Source organism: Crocodylus siamensis, chromosome 6 (genome assembly GCF_052110815.1).
Source record: "Crocodylus siamensis isolate JL-2025a chromosome 6, ASM5211081v1, whole genome shotgun sequence".
NCBI classification, from domain to species: Eukaryota; Metazoa; Chordata; order Crocodylia; family Crocodylidae; genus Crocodylus; species Crocodylus siamensis.
This window is the reverse complement of record NC_143400.1, coordinates 94,095,963-94,101,962: the sequence shown is the minus strand read 5'-3', so window position 1 is coordinate 94,101,962 and position 6,000 is coordinate 94,095,963.

Genomic DNA, 6,000 nt, shown 5'->3' with positions numbered 1-6,000 from the left:
GGAGTCCCTGTTCCCCCGTGCGCTGCCAGGAGTGACCAGGAATAACGGTCACAAGCTGGCGGAGGGTAAGTTTAGATTAGATATTAGGAGGCGCTACTTCACAGTCAGGGCGGCTAGGGCCTGGAACCGGCTTCCAGGGGAAGTGGTGCAGGCTCCTAGCCTGGGGATTTTTAAAAGGAAGTTAGATGAGCACCTTGCCGGGGTCATCTGACCCCGGTGCTCTTTCCTGCTAAGGCAGGGGGTCGGACTAGATGATCTACCTAGGTCCCTTCCGACTCTAGCTACTATGAAACTATGAAACTATGACCACAGCCACGATCCAGTCTAGCGACCTTTAGACTGGCCAGTGGCCACCCTCCCTGGGGCACAGTGGTGCCTAGTTCATATATAAAAGCCTCATTTCATTTGCAGATGAACTGAAGAGGTGGACGCTGGTCCAGCCATCCTCCCCACCTGCCATGCAATATGTATAATATATGCACTGATGGCTGCCAGCTGGCAAGAGCCTGTAGCAGGACCTCTCCCCCAGGGCCTGCTGCTGGGGGGAGAGATGCCCTCCTGTGTTTCCCAAGAGTTTCCAGGGGGCTTGGAGCTGGCTGAGTTTCAGTGAATTCAGGAGAGGAATGGAGTCCCTGTGCTGGAAGATGCTCAGCAAATGCAGCAGCTAGCCTGCACCCTGAGTGCACTCGGGTCTATCAAGGAGGATGGGGTGCTCCCACATTCAGGATTTTCCTCCTCGCTTGGCAGCACATTGGGCCTTGCCCTGCTGCTACCTGCTCTCACTGCTTTCTGTGTGACCTGCCTTTGATGGGTGGCAGGACTCCTGTTGTAACTAGCCCCCAGCTCCTAGCAAGCTCTTGAGATCCTGGGCTAACACCCAAATCCAGGTCTAGGGACCCAGGAGCTCAGATGTCGTCTGCACTGGAGAACTGCTGGCAAAACATCGAGCGTCTCCGCCTCCCAAGCTCCTGGGTAAGCACAAGAAGATGCTTCCATGACTTGCCTCAGCCCCTGCGGACCATCCGACCGCCTCCCAGACTGTCCTCTGCTCCCTCGCATGCTGCAGGGACTTACCCGGGCAGAGACAGCCTGGTGTGGACGAGACCTCGGTCCTGGGCTTGAGGTCGCCCAACTTGCCAGGGCACCTGGGGCAGCACGTGGCAAAGCTTACCTCCTGCCGGGGAACGCCTGCAGTGACTTCCATTGAAGGGCTCGGGATGCAGCTCTTGGCAGACAACTCCGCTGTGTTTGTGCCACCCATGCTTGTCACGGGCCAAACCAGCGGGTTTTGCTACCCTGAAACTATTGCATATGTTGGATCTGCATTCACCTGTCCTCAGTGAGCGACTTCCAGAGGAGCTGAATGCAACTCAGGATCCTCACCCATGAGTTAAGGCTCTTCAAGTACAAAAAAACCCCAACTTCCTGCATATGCTCATAAATCTGGAGTTATGTCAAATGCATTACAGAGCAACCGCTCCGGTTCCCAGCTGCGCCCGCTCACTGGGCACCGGCCTCATTCATGTGCCTGGGCAGACATCTACCCCAAGCTGCCTTGAGCCCCGCAGGCTTCGGCTCTTTGTTCCCGTCTCACTTAGGGGCAAGATGTTATCTTTTGGGACGGGAGTTTTTGCATGATCCTTGCAAATCTCCAGCTCTCCGTCCCTGCCTCCCCCTACGTGCTGGGTGCGCCGGGGCCATGCAGCTCTGTGCTTTTCTTCCTGGACTGGGTTTGAAAAGAAGCCTTCAGGTGTAAAAGTGAGACCTAGTGCCTCGGGCTGGCTGCCAATCACATTTTATTTTTGCAAACAATTAAAAAAATGGTTCTGGGTTTGCAGTTTGTCACAGAAGGAACCTTCCTTTCCTAGAGGTGAATTCTGTGTGAAATAACCTGGGTTTTTTCCCCCTTTGCCCTTCAGAAAGAATTGGTTTTTTTCAGTTTTTGAGAAAAAAAATACTAGGTTTTGAATTTTATTTTGGGGTCCTTACCTCTCTCCCCATTTTTTTTTTTTAATTTTTAAATTGGGAAAAGGGAGAAGAGGTGGGAAAAATTATTTTTCAATTTTTGAGCAGAGATAGGTGTTAGACAGAGTCAGTTCACCATGCTAGTCTGAAGTCAGGCCAAGGGCAGGGTAATCTAATTACATGAATGGTTTTTAATATACGTCTCTGATCCAAATAGTCTATAAGGTGCAATCTCCCCTGCTTCACCGGTTTGGTCACTTTTGCTCCTTTTTGCTCATTTATCTGGAGAAGGAGGGGAAAGCAAACAAGGGAGAAAGTGGGGGGAATTGATCTTAAAAATGTTTTTAAAAAACTCCCAAATCCCCAAGACTGGGGTTTTTGCTTTAAAAATGGAAACTTTTACTACAAAACACACCGAGACCAAAAGTGGTTTTTTTTATGGAGCTGTCTGCACTGGAAAAGGGGGACAGAACTGCAACTTTTCTTCAGAAAGATGTTTCGTTCTTTCAGAAACTCTTTTTTCATCTTGTTCTTAAAACTTCAGCCCCTCTAAAAAAACAAACAAAGGAAAAAAAACCAACAACAACCCAAAAAACCAGATCCTTTTGATATGAGACTTGATTGTAGGTCTGAGGCCTTGGCTCTAGGCGCTCAGGTTTTGAGGGCAACGAATGTATAACAGCAGCTGCCAGCTCCCAGCAGGGGGGCTGCAAAGAGGAGGGAGCTGGACTGGTCTCAGTGGGGGCAGATGGCAGAAGGAGCAATGGGCTCAAGCTGCAGCAGGGGAAGTTGAGGTTGGATGTTGGGAGAAACTTTCTCACTAGGAGGGCAGTAAAGCACTGGAGCAAGCTACACAGAGAGGTGGTGGGATCTCCATCCTTGGAGGTGGCTAGACAAAGCCTTGGCTGGGATGGTGTAGCTGGGGCTGGTCCTGCTTGGAGCAGGGGTTGGACTGGATGTGACCTCCTGAGCCACCTTCCGACCCTCCTTGTCTGTGATGCTAATGGGAGCAGCTTTCTTACAGCCCAGAGAGAGGCTGTTTCCTACTTCTGATCGTCCCCGAGGAGACGGCCGCGGTGTTATGACTTAGCCGGGAGCTGTTCGGGTGCCTGAACTCAGCTGTATGATGCTGCCCTGCCACCTGCATGGGACATGGCATCACCGATCACCACGGCCGTTACGCTTGAAATAATCTTGCGATTCGCTTGTGATCTGCCAGGGAGCTCAAGGGAAGCATCACATGGCGAAAGCTTCGTAGACCCAGTGACTTTCCGGCCGGAAGGGACCACCCTGCAGGTCCTCCCGCCTTCACCGGGTAGAGACAGCCGTGATGCTGCATAGGAGCCAAATGGGGAAGCCCTTTAGAAGTGGCTGCATCCTCGCAAGTAGCTTGAGAGCAGCCGGAAAACCTCCTTCCCCTCTTGTGTGCACCTCTGAATAATCTCCCCTTGCTTTACTCAGCGGAAACTGGGCCGCAGCACTGGCTACATGCTCCGAAACCTCCTTATCCAGGACAGTCATCCTCCCAAAGGCGGAGCAGATCAGCTGCAGGGCTCCTTGGGGTGAACCCCCTGCAGCTCCAAGCCGGGCGGAGGTCATTGGAGTGTGGCAGAAGTACCTGCCTGTTCCCGGGCCCCGTTATTAGATCAACTTACTAATAAAAGGTGTCATTTTGGAACCAAGAGGTCTAGTTTTTGTACGTCTGCCTGTTCCCAGGCGCTGGACCCAATTCGAGGGGGAGGTAGGTGCAATTTAGCGCAGCCCCTAGGGCACCCGCGTTAGGGACTGAGCTCTCACCAGGGGTTGCAAACATGGCATGGAGCCACCTTGCCTCGCCACCCCATACTCTTGTGCTGCCAAAGCCATTGCCAGGAAATGCTGGGAGCGAGCCCAGGCAGACCCCCACAGCGACGGCAGTGCCCCACGCTCCTCGGCTCCCCAGCCTGCAAGCCTCTCCTGTGACTGGGCCAGGGCGCGGGTCAGTCCATGGCCGTCATGGGTTCGAGAGGGGATGGGACGGAGTTGCATTTCCAGCTGACCAAGTCCCAAATCCCCTTGAGGTGGTTGCCAGGCTGGGCCTCCATCCAGCCCAGGTATTAGTGTCCCTCCCCCCTGCCCCGGGCAGAGCGGGGAGAGAGGAACGGCCTTGCGGATGCTCTCGTGGCTCTGCCCTCGCATTCCTTCTCTGTCTCCATCCTGGGGCTGTGGACTTTCCCACCATGCAGGGCTCATCCCGGAGCCGGGTGAGCTCCCTGCTAGTGAGAAACTGCTTTGGAGAACAGGTGCCACGTGGCCCATTCCTGGCAAGGGGGGAGCCTGGCATCTCCCCCCTCACCCCGACATGTCCTTCTGCACTCTCTGCAGGATAAACCCATTTTCTCCCTTGGCTCCAGGCTTGCAACAGCCCTCCTGCATGCAGCCCAATGACAGGGTGGGCAGGGCCTGGGCCAGGGCCACCCCATGTCTCGGATGCCAGAGAGAGCATTGCTGCAGGGGCACCAGTGCCCGGGTTTCAGGTGGATTTGCTCCTTTCCTGATGGCCCTGTTGGGGTAGGGGCTAGATTTGCTGGAGCACAGCTCTGCTGGGCACAGCGCCAGGGTGGAGCGCTGCCATCTGCATAGTTGGGCTAATAGAGAAGGCGCTGGTGTACCCCAGGGCTGGCAGCAGGGCTTGCTTTCCTGGGACCGTGCTGCCTCTGGATGGCTCAGCGGCTGCGGAAAAGGATGGGACAGTCTGGTGGGCCTCCGCCGTGACGTTGTGGAGGGTTGGGGGCAGACGAGGACGGCATTGACCGCTCTCAGCAAGAAGGCTATGGCACCGGAGAGTTCGCTGGGCTGGTCCAGGCTGGCAGTTTCCTGGCAAACTTCCTACCACGCGGTATTGAGTGCCGTGATGTACAAGGCAGACCAAGTTCTTTAGGTCAGTCTGGTATCTTTTATTAGGCCGACTCAAATAGTTGGAAAAATGCTTCTTTGCAAGCTTTCGGTACAAGCGCCCTTGTTCTGGGGCAGGGAGATGGACAGATCTGGGCAAGATCTGCCGTGCCGTGATGCTTTTCACCAACACGCCCATTCTCCTCTACCTCGCTGCTGCAGTTCAGCGGATCGCGGCCTCTTTCGGCTCTCGGGGGTGCTGAGTCCAGCCGGGCCGGGGAAGCAGGAGGTCTCTGTGGAGAGACGCGGGCCAGGTGCCTGGCGGGTGGGTTTGTGTGACGACTGCAATTGGGAGCAGGGGTTTCTCTTAGGGGCAGAGAAAGAGAAGGCCTTGTGGGGTTTCCTGGGGATCGCCCAGCGTCTTCCCCCCAGGGATGCAGTCCAGTTGCGTGGCTCGGCTAGCGGGGGAGACTTTGCTCCTGGTTTTTCATGCCTAAAAAATTGCTGTCTTCAGCGGTTTCATTCAAATTCATTCAAGCTGAATTCTCTGCCAGTGAGTCCCCCTGCGCATAACAGGCTTGGCAGGCCCCCTCCCTGGAAATGCCCCTAGCCCTTAAGGAAGGGCTGGGAGCTCTAACAGGGACATGTGACACCTTCCCATACGGTTATAAGGTGCAAATCTACCCTGCCCCTTGGCCCGGCTTCAGCCTTTCTTCTGGAAAGGGCCCCAAGGGATTGCATGAAAGCATCCTGCCTTCGAGGGCTTGCTCTGCAAGCTCTGCAGCTCCAGGAAAACTCCCGCGCTGCCCTCGGGAAGCGAGGCGCTGCGCTGCGCGTGCATCATCCCAGGGGAGAGGGTGGGAAAGGACCATGGCAGGTGTTTTTTGCATCGTGTGCACACAACTGGAAAGCACTTGGCTGTGGCCGTGGGGAGTGTGGTATCAGAGCAGAAACAAAAATAGGAAGGCGGTCTTCTTCCACTTCTCGCAAAGACTTTCTCTGCGGGTCCGCGAGTCCTTCTTGGCATGGCGAGCTACCCTGTTTAAAACAAACAAACAAAAAAACCACTGAGCTGTTGAAGCCTATTATAGATAAAAGCCAGGGAGGCAGTGTTGATCTTGTACACTTGTACGTGGGTGCATGTGCGATACGGTTAAACAA